Source organism: Protopterus annectens, chromosome 1.part2 (assembly GCF_019279795.1).
Source record: "Protopterus annectens isolate FY-2018-M chromosome 1.part2, PAN1.0, whole genome shotgun sequence".
Classification (NCBI taxonomy): domain Eukaryota; kingdom Metazoa; phylum Chordata; order Ceratodontiformes; family Protopteridae; genus Protopterus; species Protopterus annectens.
In genome coordinates, this window is record NC_056727.1 from 561,899,376 (window position 1) to 561,913,473 (window position 14,098).

Here is a 14,098-nt window from a genome sequence, read left to right on the forward strand (position 1 = left end):
ATGTAGGGTTCTGTAGAAAATTAAGTGAAAATGTCACGTGAATACATCCAGATGTGTAGATACATAAATATAAAAATAAAATGCAAGTATGTAGCAGTAACATCTGCATCTTGGACAGTTACTATGTCAGATATAGGTCAGCTATATAATGAACTAGCCAAACCCATTACACAATCTAATGCATGTTGCCTAGTGTAATAATACATGTAGGGGATATACACCTGCAGTCAATAGGAATGTAGTGTAGAGTTAAAGTACTAATAGGATGTTAATGGAGGTTTCTTTTTACACCCTACTCCATGTGCATAAACAATGCAATTCCACAACTCAATGGGTATGTCTAATCTCAAAACATTTGTTGGGACATATGTCCTATTGTTCTACAAAAATCTGCATTTACTTTGATGCATGTCCCCTGTTAAAACACCACAATCTTGGTGACCTGTTGCCACCAATCATCCCTGCATGCTGTTTAATTTCCACTGTCGTTTAATATATGCATGTGTTATGCTTGCTGTTCAACTGTTGTAACTCTGGTGTGTTGGGTTAATGGGAATATTACTGCATGCTATTGCAACTAATTTGGAATGCTGTTGTCTATGTTGTAATTAAACACATATAATCACAGAATGTATGGGAAGGCCGGTCCCAGCGGACCCACCTGTCCCTCCTCAGCTGGTGATTGCACCTGGCACCAGCAGGTCTGGTGCCCAGCCTGGGCTACCCTCCTCCATTGTTCCTGTGCCACCTTCAGGTGGAAGCGCTGCAGGGGATGGGGCTCACCCCCCCCTGCAAGCATGGGTGGAGAAGGACCACCAGTCACCCACCGAAGGGTCCGAGTTGTGGTGCGTAGGGAGATCCAACGTTTAGTCACTGATCCCCTATGCCAGCTCGAGGCAAGAGTGGCATGACTCACGGGTGAGCCTGCCCCTCCTACGCAGCCCCCAGCACAGCGACCCTCGGGTCTGTGAAGGTTCAGTGGTGACTGCCCATGGGTGGGGATCTCAGTCCCACTGTTAACATTTGTGGGCTCATGGGCTTGCAATTTCCAAACATCCGTCCTCGTCAATTGTGTTCACTGACCCCATGTGTCATACTCCGCCCCTGTATGCGTCTTGTTTGTCTTGTCTGTTTACCTCCCCAACCTACCTCCCCAAATATACCTACTTCCTCTACCTCACTTTCCAATCTCACTAAAAAAAAAAAGAAAAAAAAGGGCAATCTGTACCCACAAAAAAATTACGCCCCATACATAGCTGCCCATTTCGCACACATGTCCACTGGACATGTAAACTGATAATTATAATTGGCAGTACAACATACTTTGTTGTCCTCACCCCTCTCCCAGGGGTGGAAGGATTCAAATTTCACTCCAAATTCATTGCATATGCACAGCTGTTGCTGGTAAAGAAATGGGCAGCTATGGACCATCCCTACACCCGTCCTGCACATCCCGAGCTGTTTTCCTACTGTCTTTCCCTTTTTGTGCCTCCTTTTTCACCACTTTCCTATCTCCTCATTTTCTTTTCTTTCAAAGAAATTAGTGCGGGGGTTAGCGGGAGTAAGCACTTTTAATCAGTAGCTAGCGGGTTTGAATGAGTGTGTGCATGTGTGCGCTTAGCTAAGCATCGTTAAGCGTCGTGCAAACCCACTTACAACTGCTTAAAAGTGCCTTAGTCACTCTATGTCAGGTCCCTTGTTCTGCTCAGCAGCAAAATAAAATACCTCTGTCAGTCTCGAACCCCAGACCTTGGATACACTAGACTGCATGAAGTACCACTAAGCCACAACAGATATACAATAACTTGGTGCTGAAAAAAATATATCATGCATTACAATGATTGAATGTAAAGGAAAAAATAGGAAGGCCATAACACAAAGCTTGTTCTGTGGATCTTTACCAGCAATTGTTGTGGAATTGCATTACATGAGTGTGATGTGAGAAGCAGCCATTCAAGCAGCAAATAATGTTACAGAGGCTCTTTACAACCTCCACACAGTATCATAGCAGGACAAACACTGGCATATCTGAGTAGGGCAGAGGCCATACCTCCTAACTGTGGCAACTTTCCAGGGATGTCCCTGATTGTGAAACATATTTTAGCTGTGCCCCTCAGAATCCCTCAGAAAAGTACTGATGTCAGTCAGAAAGGTGGGGTATTACACAATGGGTACTGACAATAATAACAGTAGACACCGCTTGTACCTCATGAAAGGAATACTAATCCATATGCACTGCTTCATTGAAGTCTACACCTACTGTCCCTATTCTGTGTAAGGTGTATCTCACTTTCAACTACCTATCCCTGACTCCATGCAAAGATGTATCTGAGTGTTCCATAAGCCTGGCAGAGGCACAAACACACAGGCATATAAGCTATACTGCTGTTACACACTCTGCAAATAGCTTTGGTAGGACCTCCACAAGCATACCCTTATGTAGGAGTACAACACAGAAATACCAAAGGATGTAGCCATGTACTGGTAGCAACTGACTGTAACAATGCCATTGTACCAGTCCTGAAAACACCTGTGAGTTGCACAGACAAAGAATAACAGTGTAACTTCTGGCTACCATCTGGATAGGTTCACAGTTGGGAACTATGCAGAGAGACCACCTGCCTTGATAAACTGACAGGTGCACACCAATCCTTTTGTCCAGTAAGATAATATTCCCACATTAATACATAATGCTCTCTGTATGTAAGCATCCCCCCCACAATTAAAAGATACTTGTGTGTTTAGGGTCTACCAAGGGTGTAGGTAGCCATACTCAGTACTGGAATTGTCCAGTTGTCCTGCGAACCATGTGCTAATGTCAACAATAAAAAACACAAACCCTGCAGAAGTGAGTACATTAATATTCACAGTATAACAGTTCACAAACAGTTCATGTGCCAAAATAATACTTCTCAATAACTACATTTGTATGGCAGTTAATTATATGAGTAGAAAAGAAACTACATAGTCACATAAATGTTGTGTAAGCATTTGTAGGAGTGAGTAAAACTCTACACTGATAGCTCTGTACTGGAAGTGGCAACAGTCAGGTCTGAGTATAACATGTATATCACTGTCTATACCTCTAGTTTCATTTATAAGATGTATACCAACCTTCTGACTTACATAACTGTGTCCACAGCAAACAAGCATGGGCCCCACTCTGGAAATCTGAAAGGGCTATGCCTACATACCTTAGCAGTTTATAGCATTGGGTTGCTATGACAGTGAGTAGTGCAGTTACCACACAACAGGCTGTATGCATTTACCAAATGCTGGGCAACAATTGGTGCAGAAGGCATCACATGCACATGCGCAGATACCTATAAAAGCAGATTGTACTTGCTATCCCCACATGCAATCATTACGTTGTACGTGTAAGCAACTGTACAACTCCTGCAGAGTATTGACAAACTGTAGCACGTAAGAAATAAATATATAATTAGGTAACAAATATATAGACCTAATTAAAAACTAAAGTTATTAATTAAGAAAAAAAATTAATTAATAACCAAAAACTAAACTTAAGTAAGAATCTTTACTTAATAAAAAAAAAAAACTGTCAAAGCATACACAGACGGACCTGAAAGGGACAAACAGGTATGCAACAGTTTGTAGTTACTGGCAAGTAGTAGATGTTTATGAATAGTACTATACATACTCTGAAACATGCATATGTGGCAGTAGTAGGTATGTATGCATTGATGCCATGCATAACTACTACCATGGAGAAATTGGTGTGTAGCTGTGTGCAGTGGGACATAACTGTGACATATGTAGCTCACCATTATATGTCAAACATCTGAACATGTTGTCTATGGTCTGTACAGTACTGCGTTTAATGGCAGTTTGGGGGAGTAGTGCAAACACCTATATAAACTTGGATGTGACAGAGTAAGACATGCATGATAGTCACATAATGTGTAGCTTAGCATTGGCAACTGCTGTACCAGGCTAGTATAGTAATGTATCATTTGCAGCTATATATACTCCTGTACTATTACTGTATGCACACATGTGACAACTGTCCATGTTGTAGCAAGGCCCAATAGGTCATCCGTGAGGTGTACAGACTTACAACAGTGTGGACCCTGTGTCTGTATGGCACACACATATGACGAGATATATATGTGTCTGATATATTAGCATCTGAACAAGTGCATAGAGCAAGGGACATACTGCAACTGTTTGTGAAGGGTGGACATTTATATGTTGGTGCAGGTTGTTATGTGCATATTTATATGTAGGTTGTAGTGTGTTTCAAACAAGACAGCATACAGTGCTGGTATATGACATGTGGTGTTCAAACGCCATGGGTATGATTTGTTAGGTTTTTAGTCTTCCAGATAGGGGGTCCTGCTAAAGATACATGGGCTGAGAATACCTTCCATGCATTCTGCACAAGACTGTGCAATATCATTACATACCTGTATCCCTCTCAACCTTTGCATAATTGATATTCCCACCATGAAAGGTGGACTGTATATGTGCCGGTATGTATATCTATTTGTACACCACTGGATGTTCATATGTACGCTCAAGTTCAATGTTGTACACATATTGCCATCCCTGTTGTTAAAAGCCCTGTACCCATGAACTACCATTTAGGTGGTAGTCTACTCATCACCGAAAGTATGATAAGAGACTATGGGACACAGGTGGACAGTAGTGTCCCTTATGATAATTACAGTGCCACACTAGTCATGTAAACTGAGTATGATCCACATGTCATCAGTAAAGGTGTGTCATCCATGGAAATAGAGGTCAGTGTTCCACTCTACTCATCAGTCATAACACCCATCATAGAGTACAATGGTCCTGTTGGTATGTACCTCAGAAGACATTCACAGCAACTGTAGATGCCAGACACATACCTCACAAAGAGTATTACTGGACTCAAATAGATGCCATATGCTGACTGTCTTACAAAACCACAGCTACACTGTGTCGCATACCGCCTACACAGAGGCTACCTCTGCCTAACATACAAAGCTAGGCCAAACCCACAGGTGTTGGACATGCTCCATGTAAACAGATGAAACTCCATACAAGCTACACAATGTACTGATCTAAACCTTGTAAAGTCAAAAAGCAGAACATGCTTGAGTGGCACATTATCATCTCAGACACATCCCATACTCTGGAACTAACTACCTATCAATAGCAAATGAAGGTCCTCATTAGCAGTTGCCATGAATAATCATGATGATTGGATGTGAGATAGGAAACACAACCCGGTAATCACCTCTGTAGCTCTACATGACAGGGGCACATGAACCTACATTACATGAGTTTTGAAGGGCAGGGTACCATATGGCTAGGCTTCCATAGGCCCTACGGATAATAGCCTATTAGCTACCTAGGACGCGATACACACGCACGCATGTACCTGTTGCATCACATGCTATGTGAGGTTGACTGGGTGTGATGGAGAATGTGTAGGCAAATGTGTCAAAGATGTGTATATGTGTGATAGCCTACTGGGAAACTGTGTATATCATGGTATGTAGTGTTGTAGCTCTAATCCCGTCAAAAGGTACGTATGCTATTGCTAGGCAGGAAAAGCAGTATGGCATACAGTGTGACGTAGTCCCATGGTGTTGACTGGAGTGTGCCATTGTAGGCTAAAGCAGTACATGTATGCTTATTGATTGTTAACACTAGTGAATACAAATCATGTATGAACTGTAGTACTACCTGAAGCTGTAGGCCTAAACAGCACAGTATGGTTTATATCCACATTGCTTGGTAACACTGTTTTGTTTGTTACCTGTAGTCCTCACACATTACATACCTCAGGCATGAGGTTTTGTAGGTGCTGACACACAGTACTGTTGGGTACACAGGTAAAACTAATCTGGGTTGCCATACTTTTGTGTCTTGTAGGTATGTCTGATATGTGTGTGTGGGTATGCCTGTAACATGGCCTCGGTGGTATGTGTGTCACAGGATATAAGTGCATATCTAGCAACATGTATAGTGTAGTACAGCAGTATGCCAGCTATAGTGATGAATGTGCACATATGTTACTGAGGGGTTTGCTATCAACAAGTAGCGTGGTGTACTGGTAGTACTGTAACCGTACTGTACATTCATTTCAATGGATGACAAATGTCTGTATGCATTAGCGTCATATACACCTCCTGTGGCTAGGTGGTGCATTGTGTCACATACAGTGTGCCATGTACTGTTGTATAGTCTTACATACTGGTTCACTTTGTTGCTGTGCAGAACATGGTTTGGTATATAGTATGTGCCAGGCACTGTCAGGTAATTGTGGGCTGAGCAGTCATATGTGGTATTAAAAATGTGTATCTACTGACAGCCAATAGGTTGCTATATATGACATTTCATTGATGTCTGTACTTTAGAATGTTAAGTGTGCCACATGACTTGCTCACAATTACTGTTTTATTGTCTTCCAGGGACATGTCTCACAACAGGAAACCCGTGTATTCCCCTGAGGAGGAGGAAGTCATTGCAGATGCCCTCATACACCATCACAACCTGCTGTTCTGCAGAACCAGCCAGGATCAGCATGGGCACACTGCATTGTGGCAGGATGTTGTCCATCGGGTGAATGATGTAGGCATACATAACCGGACTTATGAGCAGGTGCACCATCACTGCAGTGATTTAATCAGACATGTCTGGCAGCATGCCTCCGATGTCTACAGACAACAGCTTGCCACAGGTGGTGGTGCCGCAACACCCCCCCCCTCACCAGAGTGGAAGAGCTGCTCCTCAGCGTGGTGGCTCCTGACCAACCAGTACAACAGACCTGTGTCATCATGGAGGCCAGAGTCACCCAGCACGGCGATACAGAGCGTGCAGGTAACATAGCATATCTGTAGACCACTGTTAGCTCAATTGTTAGAACATGCATTTATCAGATATGTACTGTGTATGCAGAAGATGTGGAGCCTGGTGTCATGCAATACTGATAATTTGGTACATTATTTGTATGCCTGTGATTGTCACCTCATGCACTACTGTAAAATTGCAAACTCACATATTTACATAGTTGTTGACACTGACAAACTGTCTCATATCCTTGCAGGTCCCTCTGGTGTGATAGCAAGACAGCAGACCCATGCTGGTGAGTGTTCTACATTTAATATAGCATATAACATGTGCATGTCATAGGAGAGCTGTAGGCCATATACACATGTTAAACACCTACACATAGTGCATGCTCTGCATGTTTTCTGTGGGACTATGCACATCCCAGTAACATGAGTAGCTGCCTCAAACACATGCAATACACAGAGCATCCCAAACAATTTACACATTCACACAACATACACCACTTTGTCATATGCAGTATGTGTTAATATGATACACATGGCGTATGTAGACACCTGCTGTAAGGTCATACTCCAGTATCCCAAATGTCATCAGCACAGCACACATACTATACTTGAGGGGAAGAGGCCTATCATGGGGTGGTGTGACACATGTCAACACACAACACAGTCATGTTAGGCAATGCTCCCTATTGAACACCTGACATGCCCATGTAACAGCTGGCTGTGAAATGGTAAATGTAGCCTAAGTGGTGCAGGTCAGGTACAGCAAGATAGTTGTCAGTGTGACATACATTAGTGGCCTTGAGTGGCCACATGATGCTGCCTGATGATGGCTCATGGTACTACACTACATCCAGTTACAGTAACTACAGTACTACACATAGCATTCATTGTTATACACCTGACAGTTGTGTGCATCTGGCCATGGTATGTATACCTATGAGTGATGGTGCACAGGACATTGGAAAGCATTTCAGACTTGCACTGCAATGTTGTGTCCATGTACACATTGTGTTCCAGGGTGAGGCCAATCATTGAACAACACACATGCATCAATGACATGTATACTGTTATCAACAAATGCTCTCTACACTCACACTGCATGCTGTTGAGCAACACACATCCTGCATGCTGACAGGTGTGATAGGACTCTTTGGCTTGTGATACTGTACTCCACCATCAACCACTAATGAGTATGTTCCATATTGCTGTTGGTGTGTGCGTGTGTGTGTGTCAACTTGACTGAGTAGTGTATTTGTGTGCATGTGTGCATGTGTGTATGTGTTCATGTGTGCATGTGTTCATGTGTGCATGTGTGCATGTGTTTGTGTGTGCATGTGTTCATGTGTTTGTGTTTGTGTTTATGTGTTCATGTGTGCATCTGTGCATGTGTTCATGTGTGCATGTGTGCATGTGTGCTAACATCCTGTACAGATGGTAAAGTGTGTTTCCTGTCTCCCTCTCACAGGTGCTGAGGTATTGTTGGATGAGTGCAGCAGGGAACCTGAAGTCACTGCCACAAATAGTGAACATGATGATACATGTGTTGTGGTACAGGCAGGCTTGACAGGGTCTGTCATTGGTCCGTCAATCAACAGTACACAGCTTTCCACCCCATCTATGCGCACATACATACTGCCAATACATCCCTCAACACCAATGGCCTTAGGTGAGGAACAGCATGTGGTAGGCATTGACCAGGACAGTGTGGTATCTATGGCACATACAACCCCACACAGCAGCCATGCCCAGACATCCGGAATGGTACCACATAGGCATATGTCCAGGGGTTCTCGTGGGAGCACCCCTGGTCATAATGCCCCTGGCAGACGTGCCCATACAGGTCTCACAACCTCAGGTATGTTCCAGGCTGTAATGCAAGCACAGGCACATATGGAACAGTACACCAGGCAGGGACTAAGGGCGCAGAGGGCTCATAACACCGCTATCAATGACAGTATCCATGACCTTGCTGGTGCCATCCATAATTACACCAATGTCATTGATAGATGTTGGGGGGAGACACTAGATGTCCTCTGCAATGTAATGTCCATGTGCCAGGACAGTGCAGGATGGCTGAGATGTCAATGTGGATGTATGCCAGCAACATCATCAACTGGCAGTCGTTGCAGATGACACACAAGTCCCAGCTGCTCCCATAGTGGCAGTACCAGCCCCAGCAATGTTGTGGCTGGGCTGTCGGTAGACCATCCGAGATGACCACGTGCACGTGGCTTTGGTCAGTCCCAGCAGGGACATGGGTCCAGTTAACATCTCTCTGCCTCTGACGATAGTACCCAGTATGGCTTAGTACCTGATACTGTCCGTGTCACCCCTGCCAGGCACACAGGTACTGTGTCCATGGCCGGAGACAGTGATCTTTACAGTCTGGCAGGTACAGTCTGTGGCTGTCCCACAACCTCTCGTATTTGGCAGCCACAAGGGGGAACTGTGTGCATGCAGACACACACACATAAAACCAACACCTAGGGCTAACACACACACACACACACACACACACACACACACACACACACACACACACACACACACACACACACACACACACACACACACACACACACACACACACACACACACACACACACACACACACACACACACACACACAAGTCGATTGGATGGGTCATTGTCAGGCTCTGGCAAACCAATAACACACCCTGTGCATATGATGAAACTGTGCCACCTCCTGTCATCTGTGACATTGATGCAGGAACAGGCTAACATGGTGCTGATGCACAGGGTGACCTAATAGCAGTGTAGCAATGTTATCATGTTGTCAACAGTAAAGTGTAATGATATCCTTGTAGGTATATCTGAGCAGGTATGATGCATCAAAGCTATGATTATCAGTGTAGTATTATTTACACCAGTGTTAATTCCAAACATGGATTGTCCGCCCATGTGCCACTTGGCTGATGTGTGTGGTACTGGCAGCATGTGTTGGTGAGTGGACGTTACGTGTGTGATGTGTGCAGTACAGATTTCAAGGTGTACATTTGTGAACATGGTGGAGGTTCACTGTCTGCATGTACGTGCATGGTGGGCACATGGGAAGGGTGACATGCCCTGTATTACACAGTGTTAACACTTCATATTTCCTATTGGTGTCCAGTATGCATTTTACTACACATATGTCACAACTTGGGTACACATGTGTGTATGACATGGTATGACACTATGCTGTGGGTGATACTGTTAATATCGGTCATTGGTTTGCATTCTGGTAGTGTACATAACCTCAACAGCCTGATTTTAACCAATCGTTAGATGATGTCTTGACAACTGACACACAGCTGTAGGATACACAGTAGCATTTGAATCATTCCGGTACTGTACTATACCAGTTACCAGTGGTACTGACTGCCACACATTCCCGTGACCACTTCTGTTTGGCATGTGGCCATCCTAGGTACAAGCAGACACACTATGGATATGTGCGTCCACATCTGGTAATGCATACAGTGGCCTATAATGCATTCTCCGGATTAGACACTTATCCTCCACAAGGGTATCATACAGACAGATACCTGTTGACAAGCCCATGCTGTGAAGCTATGAGCCAACTATAGCATAGTCATCCACATTTACTATACATAGTATCCTGACAGTACCACATTGGTAGTAGCCCACAACATGTAGCAGGGTTACCGATGTGTACATACAGCTACATGTGATGTCATCTGTCCTTTGATATTCACATTCCCAAAGGTATGCTGATGTCCCTCAGTGTATCACATAAGCAATAAGGGGTCTGCATGCATATCCACGGAGTTGTTGTACACCTATAATGAATGCCCATTATTGATAGACTGTGTTGTGTTTGAACATGTCTGAAATATTCCCCAGGCATAAACCTTCACTCACACTATTCTATAGAAACTGTCATGTGTGTGTGTGACACAGATGACCTAGGGCACAGATCACTACAGTGGCTGGACTTGTCACATACATACATATATGACCTATGGTCTGAGAAGCAGCAGCACCAACTGCCACTGGTAACAGATGTATTTGTGTTGAAAGCAGGCTTCACACCCATGAAGTGATTGAGGTCACATGTGCATATATGTCTTGGCCACACAGTTACCAATTGAGGTCACATGTACATATGTGTATTTGCCACACAGATACCTGAAGTGTGCAATGCACATACTGTTTTACTGATATGTCATACAGTAGTAAAAGCAAAACCCACAACACATTGATCAATAGTGCCGCACACACTCAGCAATTGCAGGATTCAAACCCCTACCTTACTATGTTATGATACTAGAGAGATATGCATTAACACAATGTGTTATATGCTTTACTGAGAGTTTTCATTTCCACTGCTGTATTTGTGGGATACTGACATCATCAGACCTGCCAAAGAGGAATTTACCTCTTTTAATGTGTTTTCACAGTCTCCAAAAAGGCCACTCTTCTCAAAGGAAATGACACACACACATACACCCCCACAAACTCAGCAATTGCAGGATTCAAACTCCTACCTAACTATGTTATGATACTAGAGAGATACGCATTAACACAGCATGCTATATGCTTTATTGTGAGTTTTAATTTCCACTGTTGTATTTGTGGGATACTGACATCATCAGACTTGCCAAAGAGGAATTCACCTCTTTTAATGTGTTTTCACATTCTTCAAAAAGGCCACTCCTCTCAAAGGAAATCACACACACACACACTCAGCAATTGCAAGATTCAAACCCCTACCTAACTATGTTATGATACTAGAGAGATACACATTAACATGACGCGCTATATGCTTTACTGGGAGTTTTTATTTCCACTGCTGTATTTGTGGGATACTGACATCATCAGACTTTTTAATGTGTTTTCACAGTCTCCAAAAAGGCCGCTCCTCTCAAAGGGAATCACACACATACACACACGCAGCAATTAAACCCCTACCTAACTATGTTATGATACTAGAGAGATATGCATTAACATGACACGCTATATGCTTTACTGGGTGGTTTCTATTCTCCTGCTATATTTGTAGGATGCTGGCATCATCAGGCTGGACATGGTAATGTGTGTGCACTTTGTTTTATACAATCCCAGGAATGAACCATGTGGGTCAGCAGGTGTTAATAGCTTGAACAGGACTCCACAATTCTTAGCTTGTGTGATCTATCTGTGGACAAATTGCCATTCCTTCATATGACAATACATATTTATGCACAGAATGTTGGTTTTGTGGGTACGACATGTGTCTGGGATGCTGATAAAGGACTATTCAAAGTCTATGTGGGATGTGTGTAGCTCCTTTCAGTGATGTATGTCCTGGGTGGCTGCCTTGAAAACAGTCTAGCAGGTTTGGGAAACATGATCTGCCCATTAACATACCACAGTTGGTTGGGTTGTGTGTTTGTCGGCTTCCAATAGCTCTGTTTTCGACTGCAATCATGATGGACTCCATGGCCTAGCAGTTCAGACTTCATAGGCTTATGGGACTATAGTTCCATGGTCTGTTGTGCACCAACACTTGTGGGGTGTGCCATATGTTGCTGTAACACATTCAACAGTTTAAGATCCTGTAGAGAGGGTGAGGCTCAACAGACTGTTCAGGTGCAGGGTCTGTTTGTTCTGTAGTTCACTTATGACACAGATGGGGAAACAATGTTATCCAAGTGATGCCATTATTTCGGCTTTGGGAGGAGCTATTTACCCATTCTACATGTGATATCTCCTGGTATGATGACAGGGCCTTTTGTCAGTGGGAGGTGGGTATGTATGTATGGGCCTGTCTGACAGGATGTCGGCATTGTCAGTCAGGTACAGTTGGCCCTGACTCAGGACATATATGAGTGTACATTGCTATTTATGACATAGCTGAAGGAGGTGTCATGGTTCTGTCTGTACTCCTTCGCAGATAATCTTTCCAAAACACCGACAAACCTGACCACTAAACCCCTGTTATACTCTTTTCACACTTAACACACTACTGATCCTTTGTGATCAGTCAACAGAGTATGTCATCATAATATCCTGGCATGTCCAAAGGTTGGTTTTGTGTGTACTCTCCAGTCCAGCTGGTGCATATTGGAATTTTGACGCAATGTTACAACTGCCTTATGTACACAGACAACCCTGTCCTCCTCCCAACAAACTCAGATATATGTGAGAGATGCAACTCTATAGACAAACAGGAGGCTGAGCTCTCTTGCCCTGTGACTGGCACAGTCTATCAGGTGGTGAAGGTAACCACACACACCACAAATCCAGTCTCACATAGACCTATAGCGACAGCAAACCAAATACATTACCACACAGAAACATACTCGGAGGCTCTAAATAAACTCTGCCTAAGCAGCAGAGACATCCAAAGCAAACACCCAAACAACTGCTACCCCACAACAACACCCACATATCACATAGTTCACAAAGTCAGTGTGCCACACAGTCACTGCCCTTAGGGCTAAACAACACACCTAATACACTTGTAATAGGTGACTCTTATTGCCAGGCACACTGATGTCACACTCACCAGGCTGAACAAGGAGAAGGTCACTTTGAGCTGTCTACCAGGTGCCAGGATCTGCCACATAACACATGCACTCAGGTCACTCCAAAGCAAGTAAAAATAGGGCTCCATCATTGTCCATGCTGGTGTGAAAACCCTCAGACGTTCCTTCCTGGACTACATGACAAGAGACATAGAGGAGCTCTCTGATCATGTAGCCCAGGCCAGTATGACCCTGACTTTGTGTAGCATCTTACCCTCACCAAGAATGATGTCACAGTATACAGACAAAGTGATCACTTTTAACAGTTGGCTAACATATTGGTGTCATTCAAAGGGGATCCACTGTCTGTCAGCCTGGGATGACATGCTCGACATGCCACGTAGCTTCGCTATGGACGGCTTGCACCTGTCACCCCTGGATTTTGAAATACTGGCTAAGGCTCTTGCCACCTCCATAGTGGTGTTTTTAAGCGAGGCTCAGAAGACAAACCCATCTCCATAGACGTTACAAGGTAAAAGAAACTAAGGGTAATGCTGCTCAACAACAGATATCTAACCCTCAGAATGCACGCACTCAGGACTCTCCTCGGTATGGAGACTGCCGATATCTGTGCAGTAACAGACACCTGGTTCAGGCTCCCAAAGCACACCAGCACTACCAGGTTTTACTTCATACCATGCTTTTCGGACACAAGACTCGGGCCGGCCAACAAAAATAGGGGGGAGTATCCATATACATCATACATACACACACCTTCAGGTTAGTAGCACTGCACAAAGCATCGGAGACAAT